This window comes from Mizuhopecten yessoensis, unplaced genomic scaffold (genome assembly GCF_002113885.1).
Source record: "Mizuhopecten yessoensis strain PY_sf001 unplaced genomic scaffold, ASM211388v2 scaffold8449, whole genome shotgun sequence".
NCBI lineage: Eukaryota > Metazoa > Mollusca > Bivalvia > Pectinida > Pectinidae > Mizuhopecten > Mizuhopecten yessoensis.
Genome location: NW_018407553.1, coordinates 503178 through 523583, shown reverse-complemented (window position 1 = coordinate 523583; position 20406 = coordinate 503178).

The window sequence follows — 20406 nt, the reverse complement described above, 5'->3', positions numbered from 1 at the left end:
ACTGAATTATGTGTGGTAACATTTTACACACAGGAATTTTAGTGGTGAAATCTTTCAAACAGAATTTTGTTCTCATCTGTTGTTTGAGAACTTATGTAATATACATCACGGATTTTTTTCGTGAATCGCAAATTTACTATATATTAAAAGGATTTAAATCTATTTATTATTATTTATTAATAAAACGTAAATGTGAAACAAATACGTGTCTTTTTGTTTATCTATTTGATGTCCTTCAACTGTATATCAGGCAGAGAATGAGCCAAGTCATCAAGCAAAAAACAGTCGAAATTGGTTGTATTAAAACTGCTATATAATAAAAAAAGATATCATTATAAAAACACCTTAAATGGACAATATATTCTAATTATTCAAAAGCCTCCTGTGAATACCAATAAATCAACTCAAAGAAAAGATATTTAGAATTTCTCAAGATCGTTATTCATGAAGCGTTAATTATGTAAATATATACAAACACTAATATGCTAATTTTGTGCTGCTATCTTTATCCATGTGCTCAAAATGTTCTCATTATTTCTTTTGCTGAACTACAACAATATCATTTAATTTTTAAAATGACGTCTTAATTTCTCTTGAATTAATCTCTTGAAGTTTCGTTATCAATGATAACTGATTTATCAGGTATATTTGTAGGCCAGTTATCGTGAGTACAATGGTTATACAAGTATACGGTAGTTATCCTGTGTATTAGTAATCTTATAAACTACAGTTATAGCGTGTACCATAGCGATCACGTATACCATAATTATCACTCATAGTTCTTACTTATATCATAGTAATCACGTCTACCATAGTTATCACGTAAGTCATATTTATCACGTATACCATAGTAATCACGTATACCAAAGTTATCACTTATATCAGAGTTGTCACTTATATCATAGTTATCACTTATACCATACTTATCACGTATACCATAGTAATCACGTCTATCATAGTTATCACTTATATTATAGATATCACGTATACCAAAGTTTTCACGTAAATCATATTTATCACGTCTACCATAGTTATCACTTATATCATATTTATCAACTATATCATATTTATCACTTATATTATTGTTATCACGTCTATCATATTTATCACTTAAACCATTGTTATCACTTAAACCATCGTAATCACGTATATCATAGTTATATCATTGTAATATCGCATACCGTAGTGTACACTGTAACGTAGAAATTGTATATACAATAATCATCACGAAATGAAATAAGTGATAACATCCTTCAGTGCATTCTTCGAGATACTTAAGATCATCAATGAAGATGTCTTGCACTGTTATACAGCGGATATAAATACACATATATTTTATCATTATATAAAACGATTATTCAGGACGCCCTAGACAGACGCTATATGCCCTATGAAGTTCTTTCGTGATACCACAACCTTTATCGAGTCAGTCACAAAGAGGACTGAACTCGCGGAATCAATAAGTCAAAAGTACCTTTCGATGTAGTTTTCATGCACAGTGATTTAATAAGATGTACGCCTGGGTCTGTGTCACACGTGTCTGCAGATATAAAAGAAACACCTATCAGAAAACAATTAATCATAATATATCTATAAATCAGAAATTTTACTAAAACACGTTTGTACAGTTTTATGAGTTATCCAAGACAGAACTGCAATTGTACTGACCTTTATATAGGAAGTTTTATTGATTTGCTATATCGCATTTCGCTTTGTTCTCAAAAATTATGTTCATGGTTCAGTTGAATGTAGCACTTTAAGGAAACACTTGAATCTTAAATATGAAACTGAAAACAATTGAACGTCATGGAATTTTCAAAATAATCACCAACTACAATGACACGAAGAAATTAAATTGAAAATGTCATTAATAACAAGCCTTCATACAGTTTGATTCAGAAGTTTAACAACATTCTACAAAAAAGTATATCAATTCTCCATGATATCATACGTCATACGGAAATCATCATCCTAGCTTTGTTTTATTTTGGTAGAAAAGATCATTTCTATTCATTCAAACTGAATGACAATAATCATATATTTCGTACCACGATGGCAATACCTTTGCTAGAGCTATAACCTTCATGTGTGTTTCTACTTCATCGACTTTCTAGAAATTAATTGATACGAAGAGAACGATAATTAATTATATAATGAATGAAGTACACATGCCACAGAGTTTAAAATGTTTTATGATATTCAAATAAAACATTACGTAACATTTGAAGACGTGTACAATCATATACTCAGACAATTTGAGAAGGACATTGTGTTGACATTGTTAATTGGAATCGATTTGTTTTAAGACATATAGCCTTAAATGTACACAAACGAACATAAGGCTAACATATTATCAAGCACCTACAACAATTAATCATACCAATTAAATATATAAACTTGTTCGATCAAAATCGTAACGCTAACGGTTAAATTAGGTAAATAACAGCAATTGACACTTGGTACATTTGTACTTTATGATTCCATAACCGACTCTGTTTAACTAATTATAAGGACGTATTCTTCAATCATTCTTCTCCATACAATACTATTTCATGAAGAGTGTGCACTGAACAGAACAACTGTAATCAATACTGAACAACACAACTGTAATCAATACTGAAAAATCGTTATCCTGACGATGCTATTACTTAGTGCAACTGTTTGATATATATAGTTGATCTCATAACTTTTATAGATATCTAAATGCTTTGACCCACTTGGTATTGAAATACACTGTTTAACTAGGATAATATGATTTGTTTCCTGAAGCAGATCCTACATCTAATGGCGTGGAAGTCGGCATGCATCATGCAAAGATTACTAAATGGTGACTTTGAAGGAGATAACTTTGCTCTCCGATAGTCCTTTAAAAACTGACCATAGTATTTGCCAAGCTAGGTACAAATATGAAAATCGATAATTCTGATGATTTAGGTTCACTGTCACTTAATCAATTCTGCGAAATACATTTTATTCATTTACCCTTTTTATTATTAATTTCAAGATGACGAATCCGAAATGGGTGAAACATGAATTACAGTTCCAATCTCATTTTTGGAACTGAAACCTTTTTGATTATATGTATAGCTTATTTGTGTATATTGTTTAAGATGTGATTGTGTTACAAAATGACAAACATGATGTTATAACACATACAGACGGATAGGAAATGTACAAACTATATTTTGACTGATATATTCCTTCAACAATAAATTCTTTCAATGGCAAATAAAGCAGAGCAAGGCCGACGTTGCTACAAAATTCATGAAGGTAAACAAACGGACTTACTCATGCATATAGTAAATTAACCCACACTACCTCTGAAGACATTGCGAAGTAGTATTGCAGCTTTGCTTGACAGCAAATGATAACATGGACAGAAATATAACCCACCATACAACGACATATTCTTTTTTTGTAGATTGCTGTAAGTAAGAATTAAATGTTCCACCTAATAAAAAATAAAGAAACAGAATGTCCAGGCCATGTCATACATTGGTGTCATTCCATGCCGGAAATAGCCGACGATTATCAGACATCTCGTGTATCTCGTGTAAAAAGCATGGTCAGCTTAACTGTCAATATCATTTAAAGCGTTAATATGTAAATCTTTAATCTTGACATTTAATGCACAATAGTGTCATTTATTTTCTCCCACAAAGTGTATTACCATTACACAAAATAAATTTAATTCACTCTTGAAAACAAATTCAGAAAAGAACGTTACAGCTTGACAAAGTATGAAGCAAATACTTTTTTTTTCAAACAAATAACTTGAAACATTTATTATTCCAAGAAAAAATCTATATTTTTGTATTTATTCTTTAAATATATTTACCTTGATCGCTGTCATTCATACCTGGATTATTTTGGTTCAGGTGTTTATGTCAGTGTATCTCCCAGTTGTCCAATGAAATAAATATTTTAACTGTATAATCTGAGTGTACAAATGTTCCTCGTTTCTCTCCCAAATATCATATCGAACCAATATACGTATAGAATAAAATATAATTACCATTTTTGGATATTTGACTACTGTTTATATTTATGACAGCCAGATATTTTGTAGACAACCAGCGTTAAGTTCTAGGTTAAACGTAAGTCGCGGGGCGGTCAATCACATCCTGATGGTAAATACTTACTACACATAGGCCTAATATGTGGTTCGATGGTCCTGTTGAATCTATGATTGAAGAGACCAGAAACCGCAACACAAACACAGCCATGGTGGTACGATCATATAGCATACCTTCATTGATATTCAATTGATATGATGGAAATTATCATCGAAAAATCATTTTATTTTTAATGAGTAAACTCTTTAGATACACTTTGAAATGTATAGCCCATTACACCAATAGCAAACCCTGCTGATTAAAATCCACTGCACAGTCAAAGTCACACTACAACAACCTACCAGTAAATAATGTTAAATTTCAGACTGACTGAATTTGGAACGGGGAAATCTTGGTAACAGAATATTCTCATCACTAGAAAATGACATATATAAATATATAATACATACACTTATCACACACAAAATGAGATATTATAGTTACCATTGAATATTAATAGATTGCTTTTGGCAATTTAACATAAGTTATTTGCTTTTGCTACCAGACATCCACTCAATGTATATCGAAAGCCTGTATGTACATACTACCATTGGCCTAACATAAGCTTCATACATATATGCAGCGCTTGGCGTGAGTCTCTGTCAAATCGATAACAGCAGGCCAATAGCTGTGCTAGTTTCCGGTGCTAGGTCTTCGCGCTGACTCAAACCATCAAATGCATTCTTATATAAATATATTTATATATTACAGATTTCCATAAATAAAGATTTAGTTACTGCATTACGTAAAGATATCTGCAATGTAGAAAGATTAAACATAAATGCTTACAACAGCACCCCAAGGTGCCAGTATATGCTGAACCGTACACGTGTATTATAATTTGACGCAGTGTTCATCATGATTCCGATGATATCATTACAACGATCAAATTATGTCCTTTAAAATCTTATCTGAACAACATTCGGATAAATATGTTTGCACTCAGATTAAACACGTTCAGTAACGTAAAAATGCATACAAGGATAAATTACATTTGTACAACTCTCCTATTGAGTCTCTACTTGATTCGATTAAAACATTCTGGACTTTTAATCTTGATAACGGTGCAGTAAAATACATGTTATGATAAACCCAGAGGACATAGGATATATTTCTCCTCACAAAAAAAAAGACAATTTAAAGCGAAACCTAGAAGACCTGAACATTTTTCTCTCTGCTGTAAAACACAATATAACGTACCCTTGTGGACCACGATTTTCCTCTCAATAGCAAAAAAAAATATAAGAAACTCCAGACTACTGGGTAATTTTTCTCATCTAATAACACGAATTCAAAGGGCCTGAATATATTTTCTCTCTACTGTAAAATGTGTTGTAACGAACCCAAGTGCACCTGAGAAATTTTACTCTGAGACACAATATTGCGAACCCTAGTAGGAAAAAAATCTCTCTACAGTAAAATACTTTACAACGAACCTCGGAGGACATGTGGAATTCGTTCGCTCTATGTAAAATTAAGACACATGGTGCTCAGACAGTCCTTGTCTTTTGACATTCGAATATATAACTTTACATTTTTTATTAATAGTAAATATGTTTTATATAAAGTAATTCTTAATGTATGTGAAGTTTCTTTGAAGAATAATATTGTTGACAATCATTTGTCCTTATGTGGCCCTTTTGTTCCTGTGGCCCTTTAAAGGTTGTTTAAGACAGGTTTGACTGTAAAATAGGGGAAAACATAACCAAGCATAAGCTCTTAAGAATAAACTCTTTTGAAGCACAATATGACATCAGAAAAAAAGAAAGGCACCCACTTACTCCCGTTATAGCTACACAGAACATTTGGAATTTAACAAAAACGACAAACACACACGTTATATGATTATGATTAAATGCCTAATGCGACGGTTATTTGGTCGAGGTCAGAGTTACTCTTACTGGAATAGATTATCAGCGTGTTTGTTGTAAGTTGTCAAGGTCACACAATGTGCGTTTAAGTATGATTTAAGGAAGTGGTGAATTCTGTGATCGCACCTTCTCTTACACGTACAAGGGGGTATGTGGTTACTGCAACACCTGTTCGTTTGAAATATCAATATATAGGAGATGGATATAAAGGAAGGGAAAAAGAAAATAATAACAAGTAACAAGGTTCTGTTCTATATATATCTAACCATGATTTTTTTGTTCTTCATTTAATAATGTCGATCATATATAAGACGAGACTTTTCCTTTTTCGATATTTTATCAAGTATTGAAACTATGAGCCATTGTTATAGATGTAAACTGTCAATTATTTCATTTTTGAAATATTCATTTTCAGCTATTGAAAACCAAAAACATCACCTATGTTATTACATACTTGTTAAAGATGAATGCGTAAAGCCTTCATCGTTGCTTTTGCAAATTTTAACCCACACAAATATTGTCACAAACAATCGCGAAAATTTCAAATTTGTAAAAATTAAATGGCTTAACATAACAGTATATACTATCCCTTTTATGTTTTGAAATTGGTTTACATATAACACATACTTTGCAACAATCTTCCATGTTGATGACGAGGTCCTCACTATATTATATTCATGTTAATATAGTGTTAGACTTAATCAAGGACGTAATAGAAAAATGACGTCATCATAAGCTGTGTTCACATACCAAAAAGGATGTATTCGACTTGTATCCCCGATCGAGGTTTTGACAGTTGAGGAGTCAATATAATGCTTAAAAGTTCTGTATAGTTTTCACTTAACAAAGAGTTACAGCAATGATTGAAGCTGAGCTACTATGTGTTTAATAACAGAACTGTGACGCGGTATTGACAGGTCAGTTTGTATGGAATCTTCTGTCAAAGGGAAAAATCAATCATTCAATAACTTAATAATTGACTGTTTGTACAAATGAGATTTCATCATTGTTACGGTATTGAATTTTATTCCTAACACAGAAGGCATCTCAGATATGGCAATGTCTGCTCTCCTACGTCCATCGATTTCTACCTCGAGACAAAAGAGGCTTGAAAAGGGAGAGAACCATTTCAACTCGTTAACCCCTAACTTGAGCACACAATAGTGTCAACAACCGGAAGTGCTTTGAAAACGAGTGTGTGGTTCCGGAAGTGTAAGGAAACGACTCAATTCTATACGTGCCAAAACGAAGTAAATACTTATATAGAATACAGGTGGTATCAGAACAATGGTAATTTTAACAACGGACTGACAGTAAAAGTGTCAATCTGTAATCGATGTATCGACATGTCGGTGTTCCGGTCTTATATACTCAGAAAAAAACCTGTCTTAACCGGACACTGAATAGTTCGACAACAATTTAAATAAGACATGTAGGAAATTCTTTCTATACAAACTGATTTATAATATAACTCTCAAAAATATGTTACGGTTCGTTCTTATCGCTTTCGACAGATTAAATTTGCAGGATTCATAGTTAAGGAAAATGTTTGTGAAGATATATAGTCAGTGTAAATCTTGAGTAAACAAGTTTAAGATTTTACAGGTTTCATGATAATCACAAGGAACTTATACAAACTGTAACGTCTCTTTAACATGAGTGTATTTACGGCGCATTCTAATTGATCAAAGGACTAAGCCTTTAACCCGTCTCATAGTTTGGGTACTGTTAATATTTTCTTATTGTACTTTACTCAATTTCACATCCATAATTCAAAAGTCTCATGCGCTTAAATCTTAATTCGCAAAGTGATCCAAAAAATGCAAATACTCTATTTTTCAGAAGAGTTATTCAAAATTTATTTAAATTCATGATCTAATAGGCTTTAGTGTAGAGGTAAAAATGAATATCTCATTAATCTAAGTGATTTACAATACTACTTCATGTAGTGTTTCTTATTGTGGCGACAAAATGAAGACAATTGCGTGACGTCACATTTGACAGTAGAAACGGAGTCAAAATAGTAACGATGCAGACATAAGATCAGAATGATCCGTAACTAAAGATTAGATATAGATATATTATCATAAAGCGTGGGAGGAGAACCACGTCGGGTTTTATTGTCCAAACTCTTTATGTAATAAGTCCTTTAATTTGATCTAAGGAATTCTTTTGAGCAGTTTTTGTCAACAATAACACAATTATCGAATTTCAAAATATACCCGAGTAGGAGTGTCCCATATTTGACATCAACATGGACTGTTTGTTTGAGTAGTGACTACAGCGGGTATTAATTTCCAGGAAATCGTGTGATCAAATTTTATCTCGGTCAGAGTTCATATCTCATTGGTAGAAACATTAATTTGTGATTTGCATTGATATAGTTGTATGAAATTAAACAATTAATGATTTTAATTTCTTACATGCAGATGTCTATTCAAAGGATAAAAGAGCTAAATATATAAGTATGTGTCTCATTTTATCATCATATCGATTTAGCTATTCGAATTCGAAGTCTCCAAATGTTGATGCCAAACATGAAATAATGTACTAGGGAGAAATTATGACTATTTTGTAAAAAAAAAAACATCCTCAGTTTCTCCAAAAGATCGTTTCAAAAAAATTGTAAAAAAGATCAACTACATTAAATTATTATTAGTCACTAGTTCTAGAACGATATATGTATATTGCAAATGTTCTGCTTCATGTTATACACTAGATGTGGCGTTATGAAGCTGTAGACGTCATGGACGATACGGTACCTGTACCTGTGTACACATACCGCGGACCAGTTGGAAATAATCCAAGGCTATCGACAGACCGACATGGCTAGATCTTCGACTTCTGCTAGCAAATGTTGACATGAAAATTTGCACACAGATCTCAGTTTGGCGAAATCTTGTGTACATAGTCCTGTACAAATGCGATTGAGCCAATATTGATTAAAATGTGTCAATTATATAGACACACCTGAAAAAGTTTACGGAACAAATTCTGACATTTTAAACATTGACTTACCTCAAGCATACATCAAGTAAGAAGTACGGACCCGCGCCATACATCAGAACAAAGAGAGTTCTGTTTAAACACGTGCATTACACGACCACATAAATATCAATTACATGATATATATCATCGATTAAAATAATTCAAATGTTTGCTTTTTTGCTCTGCATAATTCCATCAGTTTACAATCGATTGGTTTGATTTCAATGTTTACTTTCGATTTGAAATTATGTAATACTGTCCAGTGACTGCGTAGAGAAGTCGTACTAAAATGAACAATCGATCACATGAAACTAAACTCCCAAGTGTTTTAAACTTTAAGAATATTTCTATCAGAAAAGAATGCCTCTTAAATGAAAGATCACAGACAACCCATTCTCATCAATACATTTATATGAAACTAATACTAAAACATTTATGAAATAAATATCTACTTCATTTATTTGAAACTATTTCAAGCATGCACTTTTATATTAAATTATTTCAACCATATTTATATGAAACTATTTAAACCACATTGATATGAAACTTTTCTACCACATTTATACAAAACTATGTATAGCCACATTTATACAAAAGTATTACTACTCCTGAGATAACTCTAGTAAATGAATTTGAGTTTAGATGTTAAAGTAAAAACTTGATGGAGAGAAATGCACGAAGCATATTTTATATCCAGCCGTTCAACTTTTTGTGTTGAAAATTGTGGAAATCGAATACATCTTAATAATGCTGCAGAAAATCGTTTCATATCATTATATCTTCACGCATTAGCATTACAAAGACCCATTTGATCCATGTGGTATACCTAAAAAGAAATTAGACCTGAATCGTTCCTTTTAAGAATGTTTGCCTGTTAAAGAGAATGGAATATTAATCTTCTATTAATAAATTAAGTACAGGTTTGCACTGTATAACATCTACCAGAGTATCAACACAAGAGTGTTGAAGTACGTTTATTAGATGATTTCTGAAAGGTGTTTTGTAATGTTTAAATATCATTATCGAAATTCCAAGAGGTACAAACGTTCCCCATTTGCAGGGATAACTTCTCATTGTTCTCAAATCACATTTTGAAGCATTTCATATTCAATTATAGTTTTGGTTCTTACGCAGTGATACATGAATTATGGTTCTGATGTAAATCCTGCTATTAGTAATTCGGGCAGTACTAAATTTGCGATTTCTAAACTTCTAGGTTTTTAGTGTCGATAAGTGCTCTCATTTTCTAATTTTCGTACTGATTGATCAATTCACCATAACAATGCAGCGAATATATGGGAAAACAGCAGAAATGTGCGATTTTTAAATGTTTGGATTAAGCATTATTTAATTATATCGATTTAAATTATTGATGCCACGAGAAATCTTGGGCTCCATGCTGCACTGTCCCTCCTAAAGATGCCCAGGAGCTGTGAATACTGTACGATGTATTTCCTTTTGGTTTGGAGTCGCCTCTTTTCCTTGTTAGTTGAGACCAGTGCATTAAATGTTTTTTATGGTGATGTTAGCACAGGGTATATATATATTTGTTTGCGGTCTAATGTATAGATTATTTCTCTAATTCAAGACGGGCTAGTACGTCTTCATAACTGAAGTTGACATTGGTATAAATTAAGTCACGATTGTCCTGTAAATCATAAAATATTGATTAAGAACTAAGATATTGACGAAATTATTTCCATTCTTAATAAAAACAACTGTATCCCTCCCATAGCTAATAATAGTTCGTTATTATAACTTTCCGAAGTGATTTGGATAGATCCGTTTTACGTACGAGTTAGGCTGGAGCTTATGAGTAAGATGGTGACACACTTATCTCTATACTTACATAGTATATACCGATGTAGACCCCCTACAGAGGTATGTAACTATTCTAGTCAGCCGTTGACTAGGTATCTAGATATAGATCATATCCGTGCTTTAATATTGTTAAATCTTTATAGATGACGCTGCATAGATATACAAATAGACAGTCGTGAACTAAACAAGTGTCTAATTTCCTTCTCCGACTGTATAAAGAAAATTCTAGCATGGTTATCTGAGAGTGCTAGAAGATGCTTAGTTGTCGTTGTTAGAAATTGATATGACATTGTTTTTACAACTTGTAAATTGTCTTTATTCCAACCCTTTTGTTACAATTTCTTTTTTTTTTTTCTTTTTTCTTTTTTTGAGAAAAGGATCAGAAAAGAATATGAAGAGCTGCAAACCTTGAAATATGTCTTAAAGCAATGTCTTCTTCAAACATCTGTTTTGAGGTAACATACAGAAGGACATTGTTATCTCGAAGGCGACTTATCCGAGGTCAAAGCGCAAGAAAACGGGTTTTATAGTGTATGTCAACGTTAATTCATACAAAATGTGTTTATTATTATTTTAAGCGAACTGTGGTCCGCGCGAGATTTCGGGATGATTTGTATTTTCAAAAATAAAAAGGTAACATATGTCGTTAAGTTCGCGATGGCGCTTCCTCGCAAATTAACATAACAAATATGAACAAATATGCATCTCGAGAACAAAGTGAAGTTCCCATAATCAAAGCGTGAAACCTTTATTTGTTTGTTTATCTATTTACATATTGTACATTTCCTGAGCAAATGCATCCTTCATAACTAGCACATAATAAACACTACACATTATAAACCCCGGTCTGCCGTCACGTTAATAGCTGCATTTGAACCACGTGCAGTTGTAAGCGCGGGTTCCATCCCCGGTATACATACACTGTTCGTTTATTTAGGAAAGCACTCGGTGAAATGTCTATTGTCCGCGTCAGATTCGGAGTCATATGTTTATATATGAAATAAAATTAATAAGGAGCCGTTAAGGCCGTAAATTCGGAAGGCTACCGCTGTTCTCATGTCTTAGCAAAATGCTCTACCCATGTACAAATACACATTGATGTTTCCTGTCTACTCTTTAACGTGTAAATTATATCGAGGAATCAAAACGATTCTAATTAAATTCTACAGAAATCGACGAGAATCCAAAACAGGAAAGTGTTTTATTTTATCTGCAGGTGTCAAGAAACATCCAAACGTGTTACGTCTACCTGTCGCCATTTTGATTTCGTTCCCGTCGTTTCTGTGACCTGACACTTCGGTGGCATGTGTTTTGATATCGTACATCTTTGTTCTCCCTTTAGCGGTAGCAGGCAGGGCGACGATCCCATTCTGAAGTAATTCATTATCACTACTGTTACGCTTTGTCTAACATCTCAAGCACCTATCCATAAACACCCCATAAAGTTGTGATCATTTCAACCCGAAAAAAGTAACTACTTCTTTTTATCAACATCTAGGTCTTTTATGTGAAAAACCTATAAGGGAAATTTATTGCAAATATTTATTACAATAATTTTGCCTTCGGGGTAAAATAAGGGTGAAAAATAGAAATACACTGTATTTGATTCGGACAAATTCTTAGGGAAGATGTGTTGTTCCTTGCAATGACCTTATCAATTTCAAGCATCTTAACGACCTGGAGCAAGATTCATCATAAAGATATAATCTGTATCTTTTTGACGCTCTATCTACATATCTTTTTCTATTCTTCACTTGTCGTTCCATTACGAGAAGGCGGTTTTACTAGATTTTTGAACATGATATGTAAATATAGCAATCATAAAATACTTGCAAATAGCACAAGTCTAGATGTTATACGGAGCCTGCATTCACAGATACTCTTGACACATGTCAATCATCGACGTTATTGCTAATAACTTTGCTCAATGTGATGGTTATCAGGACATTGCTTTAGATTTCGATAACGAAAACAGTCGCAAACGTGACACAAAACAATACATATACAAATATTTTATGAGAGAATCAAGACAAAATAAAGATATCCATATTGTGCAATAAACAGAATATCAATTACATGCTAATATTGTCTGCCTTGTTTGACACACTGCAGGCGGTGTCCCTTAGTGTAATTATTCAACGTCTCTCAAGACGCAGATGCCATTTCAAAGCACATGTATAATATATGTAGATATTCTATTTTTTGTATGCAAATGATGCTGATTTCGTTCTTGTGAATATAATTCCAATATTTTGTTAATTTTTTAATACATTTATTAGGGACAATTCTACCCGAATTGAGACACAGGCTAACCAACATTTTTGAGGTTATCCGAAGAACTATTTTACCCGAATTGAGACACAGGCTAACCAACATTTTTGAGTTTATCCGAGGGACTATTTTACCCGATTTGAGTTCAATCACAGGGTCTTCATTTTGACAATTTGCTCAAACGAACTATATAGTGAACAGGAGATTAGATACGTCAAAAAATCATATACCGCGAACCACTCAGCTGTCTGTTTTGAAATCTAGTTGTTTACCAAAGGAAAGGAAATGCAAAGATTCTAATATCTCCCGATTGTGTATACAAAAACATTCGAACATCAAAAAGACATTTGTTTCCATCGTTTTGCGAATTGCATGTATCGCTCGATCGTTATATTGAAGCACATTTAAACAGATCAACCTTTGTCTTCCCGATGTCAACAAAGAAGAGGACACAGCAAAGAGCCTGCAGACGAACCACCATTATTTGCTTCTAGTGATACAATGGACTAAATTATTCTTTCCCAAAACCTGTGAGAGTTTTGTTTGTTTGCTTAATAACAATCGGAGGGATTCGGCACACGTTCTGTACACTTACTAGACCTTCTTCCGTTTGTTTGTCATGGTATTGCACCCTCGCAGTAGCCTAAGGTCACGTGTAAACGGGGTGTATAGATGATTGAGTCAAACATCAGTCACTTTAAAGTGAGACCTTGGTGAATTATCATCGGCTGGGCACGGTAACATGACATTCCAGCAGGTCTTATGGCACTGACATTTGACTTAACCTGAGAGGTTATAATGGAATTGGACAGTAAATTCAATGTAGGACTGAAATAGATTTGTTTCCATAAAGGTCATCGACACTATATTATTTTTTATAGATTTTATAGACGACGTTTAGCCATATATAACATATAAAAATACAATTGATTAAGCATTTATTTTACGTAATGCAAAGATGTTATCTTTCCTGTATTCATTATGTTCAACAGCTTATAGTATGTCTGCTTTGTATTATCATTTAAATGAATAATTATATTATTTTGTTAAAAAGAAACAAGACGTTGAATGTAAAAATGATAATTTTGTTTTGATCAAAACGTGGCTGTACAGTAAAATGTAACACATGGTCAAAACACAATGGCAAAATCCAAACTCGAATGATGGTGGATGACAATAAAAGAAAATGAAGTAACACCAAAAGCAAAGGGAAAGCACCATAAACCAAAGAAGAAGGTCACCGGAAGTGTAAGCATTGTCTGCACCTGTTGTGGCATCCATCATGATGAGTGGGTCACCACCGCTCTTAGATATAGTAAACAAATTCCTTCATCTTGGTAAAAGCTGAGAAATCAAGTCATAATAATGACCTTGAAATACCTTCGTTGTAAGGATAAAACCTATACCTGCAAGACTGAATTTTGTGAAAGTTTTATTGTAACAATTATTTGCAACTGGATGTCTTGATCTATCCAAGTACGCTTCTTTGTTTTATTTAATAAATTCTACTTTTTCAATGTTCATTTTTTTTCATTTTCGTTGAGTGTATCACATGAATAATATCATAAGTATCGAAACTACTAGTATTGCGACAGAAATCAAGTCTGATTATGTGATTATGGCTTCGAGCCAAAATTCAATCGAAGTAGTCACTTCTTCAAACTGAAGTATTCTTCATGTTGGCCTATATGTTGAAAGTGAAGTACAGATGATTTTCCTCCAGTTTGTTTTATTTTCTGTTCTATTTAAAAAGGGACAAATGTCCGTACAAGATCTTATTCAATACAAAGCCGTGTAAGACCTTACAACCATTGGAATTTGTGCGAGTTTCGGATTAAGCCTCGCTGAGTCTTTTTGTTCGCTGGTAGAGATACTCGACAATAGTGTCTGACGGTACGATTTAAGGAAACTGATTCCTTAAAGAAACACAGGTGTTTAGACCAAACGGTCCGCCATTGTAGACTATAACATACAGAACCAACACGACAGGTTCCGCCTGAAGCGTTTGGCATGTGAACAGTAAAATAATAAAGAAAGATTTGCTATTATATTGCGTTATAATCTCTCATTATTAAACCTCAGGAGAACTTCAGTCGAACGAAAATATATACCATATAAGAATTCATGATGAATGAAAATATCAAGTATCGATAAAAAACGCAAAGATTTCGTACAGGAATTATTGACACAAATTATTCACACTGAATAATCTGAGCGTATTTTAATCTTAGCCTAAGAAGTTAAACACACGGTTTTAGATTTTCTATTTAACATGTAAGATCAATCATAAAACACAATCCAAATAGGTCCTACCATTCGTAAATAATATGCAGTCACAACGACTGCAAGATATGTATTTTATGAACAGATATAGAAATTTGACATTAGTATATATACAAACGTGGGAGAGGAAAACTAACCGAATCAGATTATAGATACTTCGACTCTTATAAACAGCACAAATTTGTGTACAGCTTCAATTCATTTCTCTTTGAATTCTATTAAGATTTAGATTTCAAAGTGGCTCAATCTGTATCAGAACCATTGTATTCCGGACAATAACGAGTTTTAGGTCATGAAACTAAATTGCAACTACCAGGGATCAAATTCAATACAAGATCGTGACACATCTCAGACGTTTACTCTGTCTTTGGATCGATAGGGTATTTTCCTATTCGGTTTTGTTTCTCTGTATACGGTGAAATATGGTTAGTCCGGCTACTTTGTCCGGAAAAGAGTATTCGGAATTAGTTAGTGTCGGAACAAAAGAGGTAACGGCTCATTCGTCTTTCCAACACCCAGATTTTTGATAATGGTATTTAATCGATATCACCACATTTTACTTAAACATCAATACAAAACCATATACGTAGAAAACGTAGAAATTAGATGAAACAACTAAAGTATAAAGAATAAACATTTAAGGACAAACAGTAGCGTTCTCACATGGACCAATATATTTGACACAAATTGAATTGTACTTGCTGTAGACTAAGTGTCGTTGACAAAATATGAAAAAAGGAAAAAATCTTAATAAATTCAATTTGGTCAAGAAACAACGGCAAAGCGGACAAAACAGTAAAATCCTTTTAACTACAAAGAGATACGGAGTTCCCAGAAGCGTATCGAATTGAGATTAATCAAAGATTAGCTAGATCTGGGGACAGATGAAAGACCATGAGACGATCGCCGCTGTTTTAAGTATGCAACGTATTAAAGACGTGTACTGTAGTTGTGCGCATGGCAAATTAATTTCAGTTCCGTATATCAGGTACGCTTGTCTTTGAATTTAGAAGAAACCAGATTCTTCCATTACAATCCAGGTTTATGAGTTTCTGTATAGGATTTTTTACGGTGTAGAAGTCAAAACAGCGACAAAAACAACGATGTTCTATCGTTATAATTTGTTCTCGCTCTATTTCATTGTTGGGACGATTGAAGACAAGAATATTTATAGGTTTTCAAACATGCAAAGCAAACCTCACAAAGACTTCAAAGTTTCCAAACACGCTAAAACACTGTTATCGGAAGCCTTAAGTCGATAATTAAGGGTTGTGTCCATCACCGTGGATCAGTTCTCAATGTCGTTTTAAAACAATGGGAGGTATAATAGACACAACGATTAACGATATCGTGTTAATGAAATGTCATCCGATGATAGTGCTGATGAAAAGGACGATATCATGATCTGTCATCTAGCCACGTTTGACGTCGCCATATTTGTAGATTTCAACATTTCATATTTGTATTTGGCTTGGTCTGACCATCAAAAGGACAAATACTACAGGAATAGCTTATTATTGTCAACCACCTGCTTCCGGTAGCCAACTAGCGAGTGTATTTGGTGAGTAATGTAAAAAAAAACCAAGACTGAGTCGTATGCATATATGCCTTGCGCATGATCAGAGACTGCACTGCAACAACAACAACAAAACTCTCCTAGGGGGATAGTGTCATTCGCTTCATGCAAAAACGCGTACGTTTCTGGGAACAACCCGTTGTACGAAAAAAGGGTGTCATGTTGTCGTGTCCAGATTACGTAGTTCTTTGAGATGACACTATAAAATGGCCTTTCATTGAACCCATAAACCTTGGACACTGTCGTCATATGACCCTGACTTTTGTAAATACGCAAAACCATTAACAAATGAATCTAAAACATTTTATTATATTTAAAGATGGCAAACATACAACATCATAAAATATTTATTATTGTCATTATAAAAATACAATGCATGGTAAATACATGGCAAGAGTTCAAATCATTGTACGCGTCCCAACTATATGTCTGGTGAAAGAAAAAACAATCCGGATCTTTGTCGGAACCTATTTTAGTATGTATACCAGGAATTCCGACATTACCATTAATGTATAATTTAACTAAAGTTTCCGCATGTAATTAACTTTAAAACGAATGCGAAGGTAACATAAACACATATTACCCTTGACAGTCCATGCGGGTTCCTGTATCTATGTGATTTGATAATTTCTAATAAAATTTATTTTTCCATTATGTATTACACAATTTCGCTCCGACAAATAGTTTGCAATATATGAAATATGCCATTTATTTAATTCTTAATTACTGTTATTATTTTATTAAGCCGTGTTCATCTGTAATTATTTCAATTAAATAACCGTTGATAATTAATAATTACCCAGACTGAGGCACTTATTGACGCGGGCTATAGGCACCTCGTTTAGACATTAACAACCCTACATGGCGATGTTCCAGATTACTTCTAGCGTCATCGATGTCAAAATTAATAGATGAATATAATCAAGACTTCTGAAAATGAACATATTAATTCTTCTCTAATTTAGCAAATTAAAATAAACTACAAATTATGTAAAACCTATCAGAAATGTAATGGCACCGACATATGTTGTTATCAATTATATTGCCATATTAATGTTTGCTTGTAATTATTTGTGCTGTATATTTCTATCTATTTAAACCCTTATGAACGTCAGAAATACGAACAAAGCTTCTGATTTATGTCCAGGTAAGATATAAATTTTGAATTTCACGTAGACTTAATTACATGAAGATTGTCTTTGGATTATTTATTAATTAAATAGCAGTAATTAATAAAGACAATACGTGTGTTTTATTTGCTGATATAAATTACATGTCACACGATCCATACAGCGTATTTAATCTACACAAAGAAACTGTATGGACCTCGTACATTGAATTTCATTTTGAAGAGTAACAAAATGGAATAAAATTGCATGGAAGTACTGTTTGTATGTTTTTAAAATTCATATGACAAGACAATCAATAAAATAATATTTAAAAAATACTGGAAAGCAATTCAATCTTTAAGTTAGTGTGGTTCAAACAGCTCAAAATAGGTTTCGAAATTGACTGCTCATCTTAGCTTGCTGCGTTAATGCCCTGTTGAAAGCAATGAACTTTCTACCATGAACCATTTCACTATTGGTATTATAATATGGTGCCTTTAACCACGATCTTGATTGATATGACGTGAACGAGACGTCATCAAATCGATGTAATTTGCGCACCTGTCCCAATAAAAGACAAACCAATAAAATATACAGAATAATAAATACACAATCATGTGTATTTCATTATCAATTTAATAAAGAAAAAACATACAAGCATACATGCAAACATGCAAAAGCAGCTGTTATTTTTATATTTCCCATGCTCAGGGTTTACCAAAAATTGCAACATTGCAACTGGGCGTAGTAAGTTGATTAAGTGCTGCAGATCGTTAGTTCGAGGCCAAAGTAGGGTACGGCTCAAAAGTGTCTTCTTTCGTACGTTGTGCTTCTACCAACGGTACAAAATGATAAATACAAAACATCTACTCATATTGATCCTAAGAGACTTAATATTGAACTGCGAGTCTTAATTGCACAGTTTTTAACCTATAGTGTGTAAATATAGTTAGATTAATGGCATTGTCCCCGATTTGGCCTTACAATAGAATACAACACAACGTCTCCCAGATGTCTTGCTGAAGATTCTCACTAATTGTTCCAACCCTCTGTCCTAGAATCCGTCATAAAGTGTAGGTGGGTGTGAGGAGAGAGCGGAACGTTTGAAATCAAGGTTAGTTATTATCATAGCTCGAAGCTCACGCTGTGCGCACGTGCTTTCCGTCATGCCATCACCATGGTGATAAGATTGACAATGAGGCGATCCAGAGCGCGAGCTGCGAGACTTGACGAGAACTCTCGTTGGGCAGCTTCCGGATTGACGCCGTTAGCGAAACACAAAACATGGTGGCTTATTTGATAACCTCTATCTTGCGAATTAACGGTGCGAATGCGTAAATTTGAAAGTGTGCTAATTCGACATGGCCCGCACGTGCGCTTGTCGATGACAGATCCCAGTTCTACGTGTTCGGTGATACGATTCTGAAGTCTGTTTCGCCCGTAAAGCAATCTGGAAGTGTATTTAATAAGAAACAGGATTACGATTAACCTCTAAATGTCATATATAGGTGATACCTTATTTTCGTTAAGCCGATTTCATGGAAACTTGAATGTACATGGTTGAACGTAAAACTGTTTAGTCACTTACTTGAGTACAAATTCGTTGGAGGAGGATGCTCCGGATAGCTTCTTTGTAAAACGTTATTTGTAATTAATTGTTTACCAATTAATAACTATTTATGAAAGATCATATATCGCCATGTTTCGATCATTAGCTACATCAATTGTATATCACACATCTATATTCATTTGTTCCAAACTTTTGTCGAAATTGATCCCATACACCTTAAACAGACCCACGTTCTGATTAAAAACAAAAACAGTCCGGTTTTGTTATTCCAATTAAAGGGGAGATGTTTTAACCGTATTTTGTACACTGTACCTGTACCCGGAACCCAGTTTTTGGAACATGGCTTTTTATAGATTATGATAAATTATGGTTTTGATTGTCCGGAAAAGCACGCAATTTCTACACAGTTTCAACCTTTAAAACTAAACTACAAGGTATTTAAAAAAAAAATAGTTATTAATACATCTTTTTGTATGCTTTCCTACTCGAGACATGAAGTCTAATATTGTCATTTCATTTACTTCCAATTATATCTATTTCATCTTTATATGTACCGCCAATATCAATGTCTGTAGGACGGAAAGGTACTCAAAACGAGCACGGCCAGTATATAGCAGATCGCTAGACCAAAAAAACTCGTACGTTCAATTCAAATATTAACTTTGAAATTCTGTTTACTATTAATTATTTCCTCTGTAAAGATTGATTCATCTCTCAGATCGATCAATCGATACAATGATTTGTCTAGGTCGACAAGGCACCTGATTTCAACTGCAGACTCCATAAAGGATGGAACAACAGC